We start from the raw sequence: 22,489 nt of genomic DNA on the forward strand, positions 1-22,489 counted from the left end.
TAAAGGACCTCTGGCTAATACGGTGGGTTCTGTGTCGGGCTCGTAGCCGAAAACTAGCTTTACTTTGTTGTCTGGGTCAACTTTGCTAGCGAGAGACAGAGAGAGGCGTTGAAAGGCTGCTCCAACGGAACTTATTGTTTTTGGAGGAAAACACGAACACGGTGTACAGTCGAGTCTTAATAGCTTACTTACAACTGGGCTCGTCAGACACTCTTCTTGGCTGCAGTGGTTATTATTATATTTACATGCTTCCAGCTCCCGTTTTTGCTCATGACAGCTCGTACTTTTCCTTTTTCTCCCTCCCTCGCTCACAGACACATAACGTGTATGGCAGTCCATTCTCCCTGCAGCACGGACTACACTGCCTATGATGCTACATTCTTTAGAGCTATACCTGTAGCATTCTGCCTATTAGCTTAGCACAACAACAACAACAGGCGCTCTCTCACCCAGGAAACACGCAGAGAGAGAGCGTCACCCTGTAACCATGGCAACCGCAATGCTGCCGCCTGGAACAACAGAACGTAGCTGTCAAACAAAACCCAAACAGTCCTGACCCGCCACAATATGAAACAGGGAAGTACCGCCATGTAATCCATTTATTTCAACAAAGTAACTGTATTCTAAATACCACCTTTTTAAACGGTAACTGTAACAGAATACAGTTACTCATATTTTGTATTTTAAATACGTAACAGCGGTACATGTATTCCGTTACTCCCCAACACTGACTAAGGTCAACTATGGAGTTCCACAGGGTTCAATGCTAGAACCAATTCTGTTTACATTATACATGCTTCCCTTAGGCAGTATCAAGTTCAAGTTCAAATTTTATTTGCCACATGCAGTAGCAGGTTGCCCTGCAGTGGAATGAACCCGCCCCCCGACCATACACACACAACACAGACATCACATGGGGATACAAGTCAGAGAACGGTTGCATTATAGAAAAAAACACTGAAATGTACATTACAATGGGAAAGTACAAGAGGAAAAAAAGAGACCTCTGCTCATGCTGGGCTATAGAGGACAGCATGAGAACAGGAAACAAAAAAACTCCTCTGCACAAAAAGCACATAAATGTCCACAGTACAACATTATAGAGCACGTGACCAGCAACAGGGTTGGGTAGGGGATAAGGAGTAATCCCAGGCAACACAGCAGCCATCCTTCCACTGCGCCGACTCTCCAGCGTGGGCCCAGACCCAGGCATTGGAAGGGGAGGGGGAATGTGTGAGTGCTTATCAGTGTAAATGTATGTGTGTGCGTGTCCATAATTCAGCTGAGACAGTGTCCTCCGCCCTATCAGGCTAAGTAAACAGTCTACCAGCCAACCCAGGTGGCCTTGCATGGAATGGGAAGGAACAGACTCAACACAGTCATTATCAGGGAGTTTTTGTTCAACTCCAGCCTTGAGCCCACAGCTGGGGCCAAAGGGGTAGCCTCATTATAATGGTGATTTTTCTTTTACAAACAACTCATGAGAATCTCAAGCTGTTTTTAACACTCCGACACCGACACTGGTCTCTCAATCTCCTGTTGGATAGCTGCGAGTTTCTCCATGATGTAATTTACCTTCAATTCCGTGGTTTTTCACTCTTTTGCTCACAGAGCAGATTCTGAGACCTCACAACCGCAGCCAACTGATCAACGATGTAATCCAGCTTCCGCCCAGAGGTGTTGTTCTGAGTGGATTCTTCCCTGATGTAATCCAATATACGCTCAGAGGTGTTATTCTGAGTATTCACTGCGGCCGTAAGTGCCTCCAAGTTCTTAACCATGAACTCAGTGAGCCCTTTCTGAGAAGCCGCACCTCGTCCCATCGTTTCAATCCGAGCGGGCAGCCTTGTGGGGGTTTGAACAGCCGGTTCCACTTTCTTAATTCTCCGATAAGCCAGGGCCAAGCCAGCTCCGATCAGCAAGAACCCTGTTATCAAGGGCTTGCTCATAGGGGGTCATATGATTGTTGGGTTTTTCTCTGTATCTATTATTGTACGATCTACTGTACAATATAAATCGCCTAAAGGTGAGTGTTGTTTTGATTTTGGTGATAAATAAAATAAAATTGAATTAAATTAAAGGGCCAGAGGCCAATTAAACGCTCCATGCACACAGCAGAAAAGGCCCATTGCAATGTGAATGTGTGGTTAACTCTTCAAAAATATTAAAAAACAAGCATTTTTAGGCTTGTTAATAAAATTAAATAATTTCTGCTCTTTAATAACTAACAAATTCAACCGACATGGTGTCCAATATGTGCCAAAATTGGACATTTTTGTACAATGTCTGGGTATTTATGCATTGACAGTGCTCTAATTTTTCTTTGCACAAATGATGTTTATATGTTGGTTACTGAATTTCTGGAATAAAATGTGAACTGAAGCATATTTTTTAAAGGTTAATATGCTAAAAAACGAATAAATAAATTAGGCAAGGAAAAAATCTCCTCCGTGAATCGCTACCTTATCGTGGTGAAGGGGTTTTTGTGTCCCAGGGATCCCAGGGGCTATGTTGTCCAGGGGCTACCAGGGGGTTGTCCCTATCCCCTGGTAGGGTCGCCCAGGACAAATTGGTCCTGGGTGAGGGACCAGACAAAGAGTGATTCCGAAAACCCTTATGAGGAAAACATCGAGGGAACAGTTTACCCTGCCTGGGATAGGGTTACCGGGGCGAGCGTCTGGTGACCGGGCCATAGTCCATGGGACCCGGCCGGGCACAGCCCGAAAAGTGGACATGGGCCCATCCTCCCACAGGCCCACCACCTGCAGGAGGTGCCGTAGGGATCAGGTGCATTGTGTGCCGGGCGGCGGCCAGGAGCGGAGGCCCTGGCGGACTGATCCTCGGCTACCAAGACTGGTAATCGGGACATGGAATGTCACCTCTCTGGTGGGGAAGGAGCCTGAGTTAGTGCGTGAGGTTGAGAAGTACCGGCTAGATATAGTCGGGCTCAACTCTACGCATGGCTTGGGCTCTGGAACCAGTCTCCTGGAGAGGTGCTGGACTCTGTCTCAGTCTGAAGTTGCCCCTGGTGAGAGGTTTTGTAATCGTATCACCAGACCTGCGACCATATGTTCTGGACACTCGGATAACTGAGTGTCCAGGGGCTGAGCTGTCAACTGATCACCACCTGGTGAATCAGGTGGCGGGGGAGGACGCTGGACAGACCTGGTGCACCTAAACACGTAGTGAGGGTGTGCTGGGAATGGCTAGCAGAGCCCCCAGTCCGTGAGATCTTCAATGCACACCTCCGGCAGAGCTTCAACAGCATTCTGAGGGAGACTGGGGACATTGAGTCTGAATGGACCATTTTCAGCATCTCCATTGCTGAAGCTGCTGCATTGAGCTGCGGCCGCAAGGTGGTTGGTGCCTCTCATGGTGGTAACCCCGGAACCAAATGGTGGACACCAGAGGTGAAGGGAGCCACCAGAATGAAGGAGTCCTATCGTCAGCTGCCTCGGAAGTCCCACAGGCTAACCAAGCCTGTGGGACTTCCGAGGTACCAACAGGCCAAGCGGAATGTGGCTTGGGCAGTGGCTGAAGCAAAAATTCGGGTGTGGGAGGAGTTTGGAGAGGCCATGGAAAAAGACTTTCGGACTGCCTCAAAGAGATTCTGGAAAACGGTCAGCCGTCTCAGGAGGGTGCCTGCGCTACCTGCACTGTGTATAGTGCTGGTGGAGCGCTGCTGACTTCGACTGAGAAAATTGTTGGGCGGTGGAAGGAATACTTTGAAGACCTCCTTAATCCCACTGACACGTCTTCCGAGGAGGAAGCAGAATCTGGGGATGAGGGGAATGACCCGGCAATTTCTGAGGGCGAGGTCACTGAGGCAGTTAAACAACTCCTTGGTGGCAGAGCCCCTGGTGTGGATGAGATCCGCCCCGAGTTCCTGAAGGCTCTGGACGTTGTAGGGCTGTCCTGGTTGACCCGCCTCTACAATGTCGTGTGGAAATCAGGGGCAGTACCCCTGGAGTGGCAGACCGGGGTGGTGGTCCCCATTTTTAAGAAGGGGGACCGGAGGGTGTGTTTCAACTACAGGGGAATCACACTCCTCAGCCTCCCTGGGAAAGTCTATGCCAGGGTGCTGGAAAGGAGAGTTCGTCCACTAGTCGAACCTCAGATACAGGAGGAACAATGTGGTTTTCGTCCTGGTCACGGAACACTGGACCAGCTCTTTATCCTCTCAAGGATACTTGAGCACGCATGGGAGTTTGCCCAACTAGTCTTCCCTTGGAGAAGGCATTCGACCGTGTCACTTTATTTGTCTTCTCATTGAGAACAAGGTCGCTTGATGAGACTGAGATCTGGGAATTTTGGTGGCTGAATTGACAGTATGTGATCTTTATCATGTTCTTCAAGCATTTCATGGGCATTTTTTGTGGTGTGGCTAAGATCTGCACTTCATGGTGGAAGCAGTTGCTTCCATCATGAAGTGCAGATGCCAGTGATTGTGCTTACATCAATGTTTAGCCATGTGTACATGTCAAAAGTATTTTACATATAAATTCCAGTATCTATGGTAACCCTGAGGATATATTTGTATTTTAGTAGGATGATTTGCATTACCTACTTTACCTGTGAGTGGTTTAATGATGCTACTATTCTTTTCTTTAGGTTAACAGTATCATGATCAGGGAAAAGTGCACTGATTATTCTCGGTGTGCTTGTGTAGCATGCTGGCTAGACCCAAACGTGGCAAAGGCTAGTGATGGGTTGGAGGAGGCACGCAGTTACTTTAGAAACATCCGGTGCGCAGATTGCAGCTTTGGAACCAGTGTTACAAGGAATCTGCGGGTGGAACCGGGATGAGAAAGTGTACAAAGTGAAGCAACACTTACGACCCTTGAGGCAAGCGGAGGCTGATGCAGGCAAGGGTTTTGGTGCTCTTTACATGAGAGGAACGATGTCTGAGAGGACAACAGGTGGATGGGTCTCCCTTTTCAACCCCAGCCCCGTGGTTATCAATTATATCAGAAAGCTGCCAAGATAGACAGCATGGCGGCATGGTGGCAGTCTTGCTTCACAGCAGGAAGGCCCTGAGTTGGACTCCACCAATGTGGCAGGGGCCTTCCTATGTGGCATGCATGTTGTCCCTCTGTTTGCTTTGGTCCAAAGACAATTTGTGGGTTTATGGTAATTGATGATTCTAAATTGCCCATTGCTGTGAATAGTTTTCTGTCTGTCTTAGCCCTGTGACAGACTGGGCCATATAAACACTTCCAAACAACAGTGTTTAAGCTAGGTGTTAGATACCAGTGCAATCATAAGAAGCTGAGACCAGTATATATTTTTGATATATCAAATTGGGATCAAAAACAACCCTTCTTAGTTTGACTGCAAAATAAAAACAGTTGGCACTTATACTGTAGCTGTACATTTCATTACCTCATGTAAGCAAGAGAAAATCCTTAAAATTGAGCAGTGCCTACATCATACTTTCTAGGAATTCACAAGTTGTGCCTTATACACAAACAAACATTCCAACTCTTTGCAACTCTACATAGCCTATAGGTCAGTGCTTAACTACGTGTTTTTTTTTGGCACTATGGAATTCAGCTACACTCTACATGCACAGGGGAACAATAGTAGATATATTATTGATGGTTCAGAGATAAATACATGGTTGGCAGTGCTAGGTCAAAAACGGAAATGTTAACAGACAGTGCAGTTAAGACACACAGCCTCAAAACTCTGTTATAGGAGCATGGAAGACATAGAGTTGCATATCAATAAGGGCATCAGTAATGCAATATTTTAAGCACGGATTGTAAAATGTTTGGCTGTCTCTTTCTACAAGTCTACCTCTACCTCACTTTATCTTATTTTACAGCTGCTGTCAGCTGTCTTGATGTAGGTACGCAACCACCTCGTGAAAAAATAAAGCAGACACTTCTTGTAATGAGACAGAATAGAAAGCATCAACCAAGCTCACCTTGGCACCCAAACTTCAAGCTTTATTTTATCCACTATAGACACAGTAGTGCACCTGACATCCAGCTAAATCCGTTTATGTCTGTGTTTCATGCCTTTAAATTTTTATGAATCTCACTGAGACTGTTCGATGGCAACAACAAGTTAGTTTGTAAAGTTGAACATACTAAATATTTGTGTGGAACTTACTGTACTGTGTACTGTGCCCATTATTGATTATCTTATCTATCATGGTTTACTCTTAACCTGCCCCATCTCAAAGCTAAAGGAGGCCAACTGGAACATCTGTTCAAGAAAACAGGACTTACCATACATAAAGAAATATATAATGATCAGATTTTTTTTTAATAAGGACTGCATTGTTTCAGCCAAATCCACATACTATTCTGGTTTAATCAGTTCTAGTGAAGATAACTCAAGGTCTCTTTTTTCTTTGTTTAGTAAAATTACAAAACCTCCGGACTTATTCCCCTCTCATATGTACTCTGCTGACTTACATATGTACTCTCTTATATCTTTTTTCACTCATACAATCTGATATCGTACTTTCTGTTTTCCTCACTGTCACCACTGTTCTTTTCTCACACCACTTTTGATAGATACTCACTAGACTGCAGACTTGGAGCACCCCAATAGAGCTGCAATTTTGGAGATGCTCTGTCCCAGTTGTCTATCCATCATAATTTGGCCCTTATCAAAGTAACCCAAATCCTTATGTTTGGCCATTTTACCTGCTTCTAACACAACAAAAAAATGGAAAAAATGTTCACTTGCTTCCCAATATATCCCATCCACTAGCAGGTGACATGGTGAAGAGATAACCAGTTTAATTCACTTCACCTGTCTTTGGTCATAATGTCATTGCTTGTCTGTTAATGTTTAAACCGTTAATTGGTTGTTTGTAAGACTGAGAATAAAAAATTCAACACAATAATTTTTGTATTATAAACACAGATTCCCAAATATTCATTTCTGTCTCCTCCACAGATAACTTGCTAATTAAAAGCAACATTGCAAGATTTTATTATATTGCCATCTGGAGACCATATGTCTGCATGTAATACCAAAACCATCCGCAAATTGTTTATTTTTAATCAAATAAATATTTTCACTTCTGTAAACACTGCCAATCAGGAGTGTCACATCCTCATTCTCACTTTTGAAAAGGTCCATTACACATTGGTGTCCAAATATATTATTGTTAAACCATCATATCCCATTCCTAAAGGATTAACTGATTGTGAAATTATCTTTCAGACCAGTGAAAAAAAAGTGATGAGAACATATATATTTCGGACAAGTCCAGGTACTTAAATGTTTGCATTAGCAGGTGGAAACCTGCCTGACTATTTTTAGGATGAATATGTAATATGGCAGTGGATTGGGAGGGGGGAGATTATTTTGCAGTGGATTTCGGATATCAGCCATGTGTATTGTCATGTAGTTCTAGATATCATGAGAAATGTTACATCTGGAAAACAAAAGGGGGAATGGCTTGATAGTGTATGCTTGCAGACCTGTGAAAAAACTGCCCCTAGAGAAATGTGTCAGAGCCGTATCTCTAAGAAACGTAAACCAGCTGTCAAAACAGCTGTCAAAACAAGAAGAAATGTAGACAGAGGCAACCAGCTAAAGGGAGAGGGCATCAGTAACACGTTTCAACAAAACACATATTCTGAGGCTAAACAATTATACCACTCATCCATAGTGACTCGGGAGAATGCTTAAAAAAAAGAATTTGACGTGTTCACCTTACCATACAGCCAAACATCCACTGAAAAATTTACATTTATCAAAATCTTCCCTAGTATCTGCAATAACAGGAAGCAGGAAGGCCTGTGGAATTACTTACATCATCAAGTGGGACAAATTTCCATCTGAGATTTCAGGAAAAAAAGTATCCTGGTGAAAAACTGCACCATTATACAGTATTATTAAAAAATGACTTCAAAAAGCCCTCTTGGTGTCACGGTCTGCGGAGGGCAGACCGTGTGTGGGAGTGTGAGGATCCAGGTGCAGACACAGACGAGGAGACAGTACTGAACTTGAAACGAAAAGCAAGCCTTTATTTGGGCTGATTAAAGTGGCAAACAACTGAAAGCACTGAGGCAAGACTAAACTAGAAGCTGAACTGGGAAAACTAAGAACTGACACTTAACTCAGACAACAGGGAAGGCTAAGACAAGATGACAATGATGCATATGACTGAGACAACTATGAACAGGACTCTGTGCTGGAACAACAAAGAACTATGAAACATATACACGCAAGCAACATGGCCATGACCAGCACAGAGTCCTGAAACCTGGCATAACATGGGGGAAGTTGAACAGACGACGCGACAACGAACAAAGGAAGACTGAGGACTTAAATACACACATGAGGTGATCAGGGGAAGTGGAGACACATGAGAACACAGCTGGCTAGTGTTGTGGAAATTTCAATTACCAAGTCCTGCAGACACGATGAGTTGTAACAACACCTTTATTTCAGCTATCTCATGCATAAGGAGGGACGTCAGTCAGGGGGCACTGAAAGTCGTCTCTGACAATGAACAGTTCAGGTCCTTTTTATACAGTCACAGAACAAAAGGCTTTTACAGTTTCAGTTCACACCTTGGCTCTAACCAGACAGACTCTCTACCATCTGTGTGAATCTCCCCCACTCTGGGGTCAAGCCTTCCTGTGTGAGCTTCCCCATCCTGGGAGACATTCACCAGTTTCTCACTGTCTGTTTCCCAGCGTGAATAAGGTGTGAACCAGACATACTAAACTAAGTGACATGAAAGCATTTCATCAGGACAATACATTAAAGAGAAATCCCACCACCCATACTAGACTAGGTAACATGAAAGCAAGACAATACATTAAAGGACAATACACTAAAGAGAAATCCCACAACAGTTCCCACCCTCTTGATTGTATCTCAATCACTAGTACCAAGGATTTCTCTTCCTAACATTCTGTTAATTACATCAGCCATATTGCACACTCAAAAGGTTTCACAATATGCATCATTCTTACAGTGTCAGGAAAATAATTTCACTCATCACAATCATCCTCGCTTTCGCTATCCTCAGTGTAATCTTCAGCCTGCAATAGGGGAAGCTGCAACTTGGGAGACTCGCTTTCTCTTGTCAGTGCCACTGTGATTAATCTTTATTATGCCCATTGTGTCTGCACCGGCCTGGTCCACTCCTATGATTAAATAAAAGGAGTCTTCTTTGGAGTCGTGGCATTGTCCTGGGAAGTTTGGTCTCCTGGAAAATGGGTTCCAATTTAGGTTCTTAATCGTTAGCAGTAATGGGTTCAGGCCGGTACCAGTCGCCAATTGGGCTCTAACAAAGGAAAAAACTGTTCTTACTTTTCATCTTACCCTCTGTTGATTTTGCCTGTTCTCCCCAGTACCCCGGCCTGGAGTGCCACCACACAAAACTCCAACTTGGACACCACTTCTGGTATCCCGGAACGCCATGTCCAAATATGCACAAATAAACATCATAACCTCTCCAGCTTTCATTATAGCCTTTACAGTCTATCACATTGCACAGATCAAAACTGAAAGTCTGGGTAGTTGCATACGTATAGTGTAGCTCAATGTACCCGCCATACTCAGTAAGGCATTTGTCTCTCATCTCGTGGTTTGCTCCTTCTGTTGCACGAACCTCCTTGGATGTTGGCATGGTGCTTGGCTGCTGCTCTCTCCAGAGGCTCCACCAGAGGGCAACCATCAGCCCACTGAAGAGCATCAGAGCTACCCCAGTGATGAGGTGCTTCCTGGCTTGTCGCATTGTTGCAGGTAGAGGGTAGACTGCCCACTACCTGAATGAGGTGCGGGGATTATTCTGCCCCGTTTGTCTTTTCTAGTTGCTCCTCCGTTCTGGGTGGTTCTCCTCCAAACAGCTTACAGTGGCTGGCGTGGATCCAAGTAACTCGTTCTCCAACCTTTACCGCTGTTTGTGTGGTCAGTAGGACTTGGAATGGGCCCAGCCACCGCTTCGCCTTCCAGTGTCTCCTCCTGAAGTCCTTCACTAACACCCAGTTCCCTGGTTTGAACGGGTGCAGGGGTCCTTCTGCTGGCCTGGGCAGGGCTGCTTTCACTGCTCGGTGTACCTGCGAGAGAGTCAGTAGCCTTGACACAACCGAGTGAATGTGTAAGCCTTTCCCTGGAACTCAAAAGCAAACCAGAACTGGCTATCTGGGTGAACTGGAACAGAGAAGAATGCATTAGTCAGGTCAGCAACAGTAAACCACATAGCGTCAGATGGGATTTGGGCCAAAATGGTGTGGGGGTTCGGAACCACAGGGGCTCTGGGGATTACAGCCTTGTTCACAGCTTGTAAGTCCTGCACAAACCGCCACTCAACAGGTTCATTAGGTCCTCTGATTTTCTTCACAGGGAATAATGGAGTGCGAACCGGAGAGGTGGGGCATGGGATAATTACTCCGGCCTTTAACAGGGATTCAAACACAGGAGTAATCCCCTCTATGGCTTCCCGTTTCAGAGGATATTGTCTTTGGCATGGTCTAAACGAGGACTTTGGAGTGATTACCACTGGCTCACAATCTGTAATCAGGCCTACATCATACTTAGATGAGGCCCACAGGCCGTCAGGCACCTCTGTCAGCAGGGGGTGTGAGGAGTTTAGAGGAGGTGTCGTTTGAAACAGACAGTGTGCGACAGCTATGTTCACTAGCTCAACTGAGCGGACACACTGGACTGTGCGTGTCATGGTCTTTTTGTAGGCTTTCATTTCTCGAGAAAACAGTACTGTGGGATTCTCTGTAGTCTCCCAATCGCAAGCGCGGTAGCACCGGTGCATAAATTCTCCCATGTCTTCCCACTGGCAGCTGTGAGCTTTTGCCAGGGGGACATGTGGGACGGATGCATCCATAGTAAACATGTTTCTTTGCTCATCGGTGAGAGAAATCGCAAGCGCAGCAAATGTGGAGCTCCAAAACATACATTTCACAGTTAGCAAATCATTCTCGGTTCTGTACCATTCTACCTCATAACTGTCATCAGGCCCATGCAGAGAAAAGTGAGACATGCAACTCAACTCTCCAGGAGCCATAAAACAGACATCTGGAGGCATGCAGTTGCGAGTCGCTTGCATGAATTCTGTAACAAGCGGCCCCTCCTCCAGCTTCCACCCGTAAGCGAAAGCTGGAGTCACGGGGTCATATTTCACCATCATATAATCATAGTCAGATTGCGTGATTGTGATGCCATTATAGCAGGAGATTAAACTTATTTTCAGTTTGCACATCAAATCTCTTGCAAGCAAATTGACCGGGCACAGGTCTGAACACAAAAACTCGTGTGTGAATTTTCTACCCTGTCCGTCTACACAATACAGGGGTACGGTGAAAGTTTCTCTCTGTATAGTTCCTGATGCTGATACAGAATGAGTGAACCTCTCACCCAGCACGGGCTGGGGTGAGAGAGAATCTGAGCGTAGTACAGAGTGGGTGGCCCCGGAATCTACAAGAAATTCTACTTCCTGATTACAAACTAACATTTTATACAAGGGCAGTAGTTTATAAGGCGCAGTATTTAAATGTACATATGTACCAACTGGTGACAAAGAAATCTGCTCTACATGCTCAAAAGTGTGCTGTCTTAAAGTGTGTGTGTCTGTGTGTAAAACACTTTCTACATCAGTGGGTGTGTGTATGTGTGTGTGATTTTCACTTCCCTGCTCTGATGAGGTGGGCAAACCACAGCCTGAAGCGTACTCTGGCGTCCTTTCCCCCCGGCCTCAATCCGCCTGCACCCACTGCTGGCCCTGGTCACTTTGCCGTTGATGCTGGTCACCCCCAGGGTGGCTGTATCTAGGGCAGTTTCGCCTCCAATGTCCATGTTCACCACAGAGAAAACAGGTATCTGGATCTCCTCCAAACTGTCGTCGTTGTCGATCGCGTCCTCGATCACGTCTTCCTCCCCGGGCTCGGTCGCGCCAGCTGCCTTTACCATGGAAGTCACTCCGCGGGTTCGTTGCAGTCTTGTACAGCGTTAAGGCCGCGTTGTGGAGGTCGGCGCTCTGTTTTTCCTCTTTCTTGCGTTTTCTTTCGTCAAGGTGGTTCTGAGCATGGCGTGCATGGCGTCGCAGTTCCGTTAGCCGAGGTTCATCTTCTCCTCCCACATATGAACTCCTCACCTCGGCTGCCACATCTGGTCTCAGTCCCCGGAAAATATGGCCGCAGAGATGGTGCTCATATGTGGAGGCGGAGGCGCCCGTCATGTCATCTTTGGGTATTCCACCATTAACTTCAAACACAGTTGTCATGCGATGTATGAAATCATCCACAGATTCCTCCTTTCTTTGTTTGCAAGCTTGAATCTTTAACATGTCCACCTTATCCGGGAAAACCTCCTTTAGCTTATCCATCAGGTGGGTTACTGCAGTACAATATTCACGGTTTTCGCCATGCTCATAGGTCAGGTGTCGTATCCTCAGCGTAGGATCAGGCAAGTGAGGTGATATTCTCCTCAGGTCGCATGGTTTCAGCTTGCCTGCCACTGCGCGTCTAATTTCTTGACCTGTGGGACGATATTCTTGGCAGAAAATTAGGAGCTGCTCACCGAACCTTGCCCCCGACATGAGAGGGTCAGGTAGATGACTTGTGGCGTCAGCAATGTCCGATTGTGTCCAGGGTCTGTGAACTAAAATGGGTCCCTCGGGCCCTGCCACTTCCACCATCGGGAGCTGCAGGTCTTCTCCTCCTGCCTGTCGCCACTTCCGCATTCTCCGCACAGTCTGGAGGTTTTCGACTTCCTCGCTGCTGTCTGCACTCTCCGTATCGTCCCGGTCGTCATCAGTGGGACAATATTCAGGCTGATCCGCGGCAAAAGGCAGGACGTAATATCCATGGCGGCTGTCCTTACTTCTCCACTTTCCTCTCTCTTTCCTCCATCCCTGTGTTTTCTCTTTCATCTCTCCAGCTCGCGACGCGCTCCGTGTGTGACTGTGCGCTTGGAGGGCCTCTCTCGGCCCTCTGTTGGGTCTGAGTGTCATTTTTTCCGCTTCCTCCTGGCGGGCTTGCCGCTCCTCAGTCGCTGAACTGGCGCTGGCATCTTCTGGCGGTGAGTCGTGTGGTGCAGAGCGGGATATGGGGGGAAAGGAGTCCAGGTCCGCATCGGCTTTCAGGCTCTGCAAAACAGCCTGTACTGGGGAAGCACAGACAGTGCGTGAACAGGGAAATGATGTTTTGTTCTCCGTGTTATACGGAGGTGGAAGAGGCGCTGAGGCAGATTCTGCATCAGCCTCCCTTCCACGCACTTCTCTAGGTAATTCTTTCAGAGCTGCTTTATTTTCTCTCCTTTCTGCTTCCCTCATCCACATTTTCAAACATTCCTTCTCATCGCTTACCCTACGCAGATCTACAGTCCTAACTTTCCCTTTCTTCAATAATTTTGCTTCTTCCTCCCGCAACTGTTCCTCTATTTTCTTTAACTGGTTAACACTCAGCGATCCCTTTTCAGGAAACCCGTTTACTTTTTTCCACTTAACAACATATTTCATACACCCAATTCCCCATTTTTTAACCATACAGTCAAATATTGAGTTTTGTCCCTGGCCGCCTGGTGGAACGTCTGCCGATCTACTGGATCTAGATCCCATTTTACTACACGAGGCGTCCCCCGTGAGGCCCTTGCCTTCTACGGACCAAGGAGCGAACACCGCCACTCCGTGCACTGTAGTACACGGAAATGGATTTCGACAGTGTACCCGAGTTGCTGTCCCTGTGACGTACTTGGACCGAACACAGGTCTGGGCCGGCTTCTCCCCAACAGCGCGCTCGAGCCAATGTCCTTGTGATGGGCCGTACCCAACACAAGCCTGGGGCCTCACACCACCAGGTTTTTCTCCCGGAGACTCGAACTCCGGGGTCGGCAGGCGTTCTCCCCCTTTTTTGCCAGACAAAAAACTCTCGTGACTTGTATAAATGGTAGATACAGCTCACCGTTCTGCAGGAGTTTCCCCTCGATTCGTCAAGGTGATCTCGGTGGTCGCTGAAACACAGGCTCCGCAACTCTGCCTTTCTCTTTGCTTTAAACAGCTGGCAGGACCGAAGCGTCTTGTTACCTCGGGGTGATCAGCCGTCACAGAGCCGTCCTTCAGCGAGAACACTGGATCATCCTGCTCACAGCGCCAACTGTTGTGGAAATTTCAATTACCAAGTCCTGCAGACACGATGAGTTGTAACAACACCTTTATTTCAGCTATCTCATGCATAAGGAGGGACGTCAGTCAGGGGGCACTGAAAGTCGTCTCTGACAATGAACAGTTCAGGTCCTTTTTATACAGTCACAGAACAAAAGGCTTTTACAGTTTCAGTTCACACCTTGGCTCTAACCAGACAGACTCTCTACCATCTGTGTGAATCTCCCCCACTCTGGGGTCAAGCCTTCCTGTGTGAGCTTCCCCATCCTGGGAGACATTCACCAGTTTCTCACTGTCTGTTTCCCAGCGTGAATAAGGTGTGAACCAGACATACTAAACTAAGTGACATGAAAGCATTTCATCAGGACAATACATTAAAGAGAAATCCCACCACCCATACTAGACTAGGTAACATGAAAGCAAGACAATACATTAAAGGACAATACACTAAAGAGAAATCCCACAACACTAGAATGAAACATAATGACAATACAGGGGAGAGTAACACTAACTACGATGAACAAAGAACACCAGACTCTTCCAAAATAAAACAGGAAACACAGAGATATAGACATGGCACGAACTTGACAACAAGAGCCACACAGACATGAAACATGACAGGTAGACGCACGGACCAGGGAGAGATGACAAAAGGGATTAAGAAACCAACGACTAAACTGCAAACTAGAGATCAACTAGATGCGTTAAACTACAGCATGTGAATACAAAAATATGCATTAGAACTCAAACACTGGGCCTCATGACCCAATACCGTGACACTTGGCCTTCTATTGTTAAAGAAGATGCCCTTATAAGTAGCATCATTAAAAGATTATAAGAAGTGTTTTGTGTTACTTGGAAACATTTGTCTTCCTAAAAGTAAGATTTCATATTTATTTTTTGGGTCATTAAACAAACCAGGTAGTGTTTGAGGAAATGCTTCTAATGGATTGTCCTTGTAATTGATTGCATTTTGCTAGAAAAGGCACTATTTTTTTGTAATGAACATATATGGTGAACCAATTTTACCCTTCAACATTATTAGCTGCATCACTGATTTAATCGGCTATAATAAGCCAGTTATTGTTATCTGGGATTTATCATCATTGCATCAACAAGAATGTCATTGCTTGGAGATTCTGGTATACCATTCACAAAGCTGATATATTTTATCTGAAGAAGTTAAATGTGGGCCTTTCGATCTTGAATGGGCCAAAAGTTTGAACAAGCTGTCAAAGGCTGGCTTCTTATGGGAAATACCTTTCAAGATGTAATTTTTTAAAGAATTGGTCTTTCATTGAAATTTGTGGCAATGTTTGAGCATGAATAATTCAAAAACTGAAGATGAACGCCTGAAAGTTTTACTGTTCTTTCCCACCATGATCATAAGGATTAGAAATGAAGGGCAAATACATCACAAATGTCAGATAATTGGCTTGATGAAAAAAGTCCCATATTTATTTTCTTAAATATGTCACTCCATTTTCAAATCATTAAAGTTTTGAACATGAACATCTTGCAAACTTTGAAAGATAAACGCTATAATTTGGGACAGATATATCAAAAATTTCTGAATACTGGCTGGTTAAGAAACAAACAAATAAAAAAACAAACTTCACATTACAAAAGAGAACTGATGACAATTTTTGAATGGCATATAATGATATTTCACTATTTACCATTTGCTATAGAAAATGCAAATTTATTCAACTTTAAAGCTGGACATGATATGACAAGCTGTACTACAAAACAAAAATATTAGTAGATAGTCTGCTAGTTCAGGTTTTTATGTTTGATAGTTCTTGAGCAAGTCATTTTTAAAGATTCTTTCAGTTCAACTTAGTTTTATTTTTAAAGAACCAGATCACAACAAGTTGCTTAATTTTTCAAGGTAAAGCTCCTACAGTATTAGAGAGAAAACAAAGGAAGAATTCTCTTTAAACTGGAAGAGACATCCAGCAGAACTAGACTGAGTCTAGGGCAGTCATCTGCTGCCAACAGTTGGGGGGTCAGAAAATGAGACTGCACATATGTGAACCAGAAATGAAGCACAACAATACTGCGTGTGAGTTGTTTTATAAAAGATTTTACTATTGTTAATATTAAAAGAAAATATATTTAATTCAATTCAAAACCTGCTGTCATTAAAAAGTAGCTTACTATCTCATTCTCATATTTCAGTGATATTGTCTCGAGGGCATACTCTGCATCTATCTTTAAATGTATAGTATACTGTATAATCAGCAACAAGCTGTACTTCTAGATCTAATTTGAGTGGTACAGAGTCACTGTGGACGTTTATACAGTGTTTTAGTTGTAGAACTATGTTTTCTGGGAATAACGTATAGATGAAAATGCATCAAACGAAACATACCATGCCAAGCATGTTACAGTATACACTTTGGTAAATGGTAAATGGACTGGTTCTTATATAGCGCTTTTCTACTCTGTCCGAGCACTCAAAGCGCTTTATACAGCTAATTCATTCACCCAATCACACAAGCACTTCTAAGCTTAAGTGCTAAGTATCTAACATTCATACACATTCACACTCCGATGGATGCATCGGAGAGCAACATGGGGTTAGTATCTTGCCCAAGGATATTTGGCATGCAGACTGGAGCAGCCTGGGATTGAACCACTGACCTTCTGGTTAGTGGCTGATCCGCTCTGCCACCTGAGCTACAGCCACCCCCAAAAGTGTGGACAAAGCCACACTTTGTCCTCAGCAAACACAGCATGGCCAAAAAATGTATAGAAGTAGTGATGAACAATGAAAAGTGTTGTGCGTTTACAAGTATGCAGATGAAGTAATGCTACAGAACAGAATTGGGTAACCAGCAACCAGTAAGACATTAATAATGCTCTTGGTTGTAACAAAATCTCAAGAAGTGTTATAGGGCTTTGTTTCTTTCTTGAGATACGTTAGTGAAGGGCATTACTAAATGACACAGTTTTAGCTGCAAACTCGTCCACAAATCAGTAGTAGTGTTCCTAGTGCAGAAACGGAAACAATAAACAACATGCTGTAAAGGTAGCTGGCTATTACGAAAACTATTCTTGCACTGCTTCAGCTCTTAAAGAGGGGTGTAAAACTTGTTTTAGTTCATGGGCCACATAGTGTCACAGGTGGCACGGAAATGGACTCAAAAGCGTAAAAGGCTAGAATGGACTGGTTTGACTTGGGAGATGTGGAAGGTAGGATGCATGTGAAGAATGGAAGGCAGCATAAGTATCAATGCTTTGGGGCTGAGAACCAAGTCAACCTCATGTGCTCTAACATAACGGAGGGACAGTTTGCTGTTGAGGGCAGCCAGCCATATCTTCTGTCCCAAGATATTTGAATAGCACTTCTGTCTGTAAGTGCTATTCATAAATGAGCTGAATTTATAAAACCACTAAACAAAGGCATGCACTAGTTTTATGCATATACTATTTATTGCTGCCTGCTGCCCAACCCTGCAGCTGTCTGGATTTTTTTTATTGTCACAATAAAGGAGCATCCTGGTATAGGACAGGTAAATACCTTTTCTTCCATTTCGTCCTGTGTTTATTCTCTGCAGGTTTTGTTTACTCACCTCAGATAACATTGCTCTTCTCCTTAGACTTTTAGGTCCACTTAATTCTGAATCAATGTCCATCAGCAGGGACCAGAGGTGACTGTAAAGGCTTGACAATTGTGCACTATTGATTACAGTACCATCCACCCCCACTAATTTAAACTGCGTGTGACATTATCAATACTGGATACTGACCCAGTTTCACAATAACTGTTCAGGGAGTGTTTGTTGAGGCAGTGGATAGGTAGAGCTGTGTGTGAGAGGCTGCTGAATGCTGGGTAATTACAACAGAGAGTTGGGAATCCCTGATGATAAGATATGCCAGCAGCCCTTTTGTTTCTGGTTTTGCTTGTTTATTTGAGCTCTTCCTGCATAATGGACTGCTCGGTAACAAGGTCACAATGCACAAAATTACACCAGACACCAGAAGCATTTCTTTTTTGTGTGTTTCCATGTCGTCAAACACTAGCTTCTTGTGGTAGTGGAGTTGTTAGTATAAGAAAAGGTTTGAAAATTATTCTCTCTTTTCCTTCTTCATTTTTGTTAAACTTGAAACAGTTTGGCATTAAGGCGCACTAAAAATCCTTTAATTTTTCTCCAAAGTTGACAGTGTGCCTTATAATCCAGTGCGTCCTATGTATGAAGACAGACCCATTCATTGACAGTGCGCCTTATGGTCCGAAAAATACAGTATACACCACAATTGTAAGTTATGGGTCTTTTTTGTCAATTTTTTGAGAATTTGTATATACTTGAATACTTGACAGTATTGGCTGCGTAGAGTACATGTCAGTTTAGGAAAGTGATCATTACAGGTTCAGTTGCTAAAAAAAAGGATCTTGATGTAAGATAAAATTTGGATGGCTTTTTTTCATGTCTGAGGACATAATGATTTCTGAGTGAGTTAAGTTAGTAGCTTTTACCAAGTTATTATCAGATGCGAGTCGCATCTGTTTGAGGACAGTAGTTCGATAGTTTATTGCTGATGCAGTCACAAAATATAGAAACGCAGAGAACTGATAGTTTTTAAATTTTTGTTAGCAGAAAATTGAGCCATTTATCAGAAGAAAAAAAAAACAATAGAAAAACGGGTTTGAGCTACAGCACTTAATACATTAGGAAGATACGTTTTTGGGCAGAAACCAAATATTTGTAATTTTGCCTTTGTACGGTACACAGTAAAAATGGCAGTACTGACCCTATAGGTTTGAATGGTTACATTCAGAGCTTTATTGTCTTAGCACTTAATGTTAATTATGAAAATGGATTGACCACATTGTTGATTTTTAATTCAAGACCAGTATTTAGTACAATTTACTTCCCTATTATGTATATACAGTTTTTTGTTTCTTAACACAAAGCTTTAACTGTTTAAGGTTTAATTTAGATGTGGTCTTTAGATTTTGACAACTTTGACAACATCTCTTAGTACATTAATTTTCCACTCTATTAAATGTTGACAAAAAGTTGAAGATATGAAAAAAGCGAATTAAAAAAAAAGAGAGAGAGATGCTGTTTTTGAAGACATGGTTAACTTCTTAAATTTGTTCAAAGAAATCTTCATCAGCCTTGATTGAAAAGTGGATTATTGGAATCAGCCGTGATTCCAATAATACACTTTTATGTTTTTGTTGGAATGGAAAACTCCATAAAAGCTTAGAGAAAACACAAACAGGTATTCATTTCATAAGAAGTGTTTAAGATCAACAGACACTGTCCAGCCAACATGGTTAAAACCCAGAAATCACTTTCACAGTACGACATCTAAAATTTAAATCCGCTCAGTAACCTATCCACTTCTTTTAAGAGTCATGAACTTTCAAAGCTGTAGTTCCTAGATACTAATAGTATCTGGGAACTAAAAGTATGGCACTAAAAGGCACTTTGCAAAATATGCAACAAAGCACTTCCAGAAGGTGAAATCAGCAAACTTGTTTTGCCACTAGAGCCATAAGCATTCTATCCATTACAAACAGGCTAAGAAATAGAAAACACTGGTAAGTAATAAATCTGGTTCTTGTCATTCTTTTACTGAATAGAGAGAACATGACTCAGTTAGTCAAAATATTTATAATTATTTTATTCAATCATCTTCCGGAAGAGAGAGACATGCACAGCCCAAAGCCAGTTGCAGATCTCTAGCATTAGAAGCCAAAAATGTGTATCATATAGGTGTTATTTTGGTCCTTTACACGTCACACATAGTTTTGATAAAAACAACTTCTTCTGGCCTGAGTTGATGTTGTATACAGTAAATATTATTAGTAGACTGCTAATTTCTTTGCTTTATTTCTATTTTCTTTTTTAATTGCTTTAGTTTTACCTTTTACAAAAATATGTAACTTCTCCTGGAGAGCTTTGCACAAGAATTCCAATGTGCTGGTCCTGTGCGCAAAGGGCAAATAAAAATCTTGAATCTTGAATCTTGAAGCAGTGATCGTAGGCTATCGGCCTGGTAGTCGTGCTACTCCTGGATGGGTTCGGGGACTTGGGCCCAGCCCTGGCGTAGGGGGCCTCTCCTATTGTACACTCTTGGCCACCTGAGCCTCAATTTTATTCCAGAACGTAGACACTCGCATTACTTACACTCTCATGACACATACATATTGGGCCTTGGGAGTGGTCACACTGAACAGCGTCCAGAGGATAGTCTGTTTGTTCATCTTCACCTCTTTTGCCAGTGCCCACCTCTCAATTTTAAATACATGTAGACATTGAGGGTTCTTAGGAGGGGCTGCGTTGACACTGGCTGTTGTCTGACAGAAGGTATGGGATTTTCACCCCCCCCACCCCCACCCCCCCATTCTCTGTTCACCAAGGGGCCGGGAGAAGGAGCTGGCTGTCTGGTCGCCCTCTGGGCTGGTGGGCTTCCTTGCTGCAGCAGGACCAGGGCCAGTCTGCTTGTCTCCACCCCAGAGTAAAGGGAATCATCTCCTGGGTCTGAGGGCGGATTCCCCCTCTGGGAGTGATGGTGCCTGAACCTGGGAGTATAGAGTATATTTGGGGAGTGTAAGTGTGTACTGCGTTCATTTCCGTGCGTTTCCATGTTGGGCGGGTGCTGAATATTTGTATATGTGTGCATGAAGGTGGGAATGCATGTTTGTGTCTGTGTGTGCCTGTTTGTCTATGTGTCAGGTCGGGTCTTAGATTTCACCTCTCTTGGAACATCTCAGCCCCCCCAGGTTTTGGGGCCTATCTCCCCCACCACACTCCCTGCCAGTGGCTGGTGCCCCCACCTGCCGGTGTATTGGTGGCTCTTGGTGCTCGGGTGTATGCTGGCCCCTCCGGGGAGCTCTTTTCTCTATGGCTAGCGTGATTGCTCGGGCAGTGGTCCTCCTTGGGCTCTCGTAATCTGGAGGGCGTCTGGATGTTTGGTGCTCTGATCTTCTCCATACCGGCTTTATGTCCTGGGGGGTAGGGCTATGACTCCCCACACCCATTATTAGACACTTACATGGAGAAACCTTAAGAATGCAAGCACACTCACACACATTGGTGCACAAACAGGTACTCACAGACACACACTTTCTTGGTTGGCTGCTGCCTCTAAAGATATCATCCATTATTAGTACTTTATGCTTACTGATGTAGTTACATAGTGGAAAAAGCTGAGCTTTAAGCAGCTGGTTTAAAAATCTCAACCCAGCATACATGATGCTATGTAGAAAGCATTTTCTCACCTTTATAATTTGACAATGTTGTGCAGGCTTTTTAAGAGTTCTATGCAGTTAATTCTGTGTCCGTCAGCTTCTCACTCTTTCGTATCAGAAGACTCACTGAATAATTGTGAAAAAGACTTCCATCAAATTTTCCAGTGATTCAAAATCTTCTTTTTTTTCCATGCTCAGTAATGTGTGACACAGATAAGGAGACAGTTCACATTTGCATTCCTCTTTCTTTCACTGTTAAGTCTTTCCTGTAGTCATGCCCTGCTGCGCTCACCCCACTGTCAAAGACACACACTGTGGTACTTATGATGACTATATGGCCTTTGCCCTTCTGTCTTCTCAGCCCCAGGTAGTTCTAAATGAAAATCAGCAGATCTTGGATAGATTCGTGTGAGCACCTTTGACCCTGCCACCTAAACTTTGTGAACAAATTACAGTGTCACATCTGCAAAAAATTAAAGCTACCTTTGATGAGCAAGTTATTCTAAAGATACAGTCAGTAAAGGCAAGGAAAGATTTCCCTCCAAATATACTCTCATCAGTCCTCATTCTGAGATGAAAAGTGTGAACAATTCACATTTTTGTGAACCCAAGAAACTTTTCAAGGCTAGATATTTAGTAGAGGAGTTCGTTAACCTTGTCAAGACTCAGTTCTTTCTCCCATTCCATGCTATCTTAAATGATGTGCCTCTCTTAGCACCCAATTAGGCTGTGTCATTTCTGAAGTTGTACAGGCCCTCAGTTTGATTGGACATGCACCAAAAGTATATGAAGGAAAGGGCAGCCAAGTATGCTCTTTGGTCAGCTCACTCCAACATACACCAGCTCCCACTATGAGTCAGCCAAGGCTATGTGATCAATGGGGGGGAAACTGTGTAGCTATTATTTATAGGATCACCAGCCCATTAGAACCAACTATCCTTCTAGCCTTTGCCACAGACTGTTTATGTGTGTCAGACTGAAGAGAAGTGGAGACCGAAGATGGCTAGCAAACCCATATTGTAGGAGTCATTCTTTTCATTTATCTCCATCCACACTTACTTAGTTTATTCAGCGTTGCAATGCTCAAAATATAGCTACACCACCTGGATTTTGAAAAAGACAATGACTCACTAAGTAGGATGTAGAATTCCTCATATAATGCATATTTCACAGCCAAATAAGAT

General features: G+C 43.8%; 1 protein-coding gene across 8 annotated transcripts in view; it reads left to right on the top strand.

The window, feature by feature from the left end:
* Window positions 1–22,489, top strand: part of ntm (neurotrimin) — a 384,314-nt gene that overhangs the window by 305,161 nt on the left and 56,664 nt on the right. The window lies entirely within an intron of this gene.

Source organism: Neolamprologus multifasciatus, chromosome 10 (assembly GCF_963576455.1).
Source record: "Neolamprologus multifasciatus chromosome 10, fNeoMul1.2, whole genome shotgun sequence".
NCBI lineage: Eukaryota > Metazoa > Chordata > Actinopteri > Cichliformes > Cichlidae > Neolamprologus > Neolamprologus multifasciatus.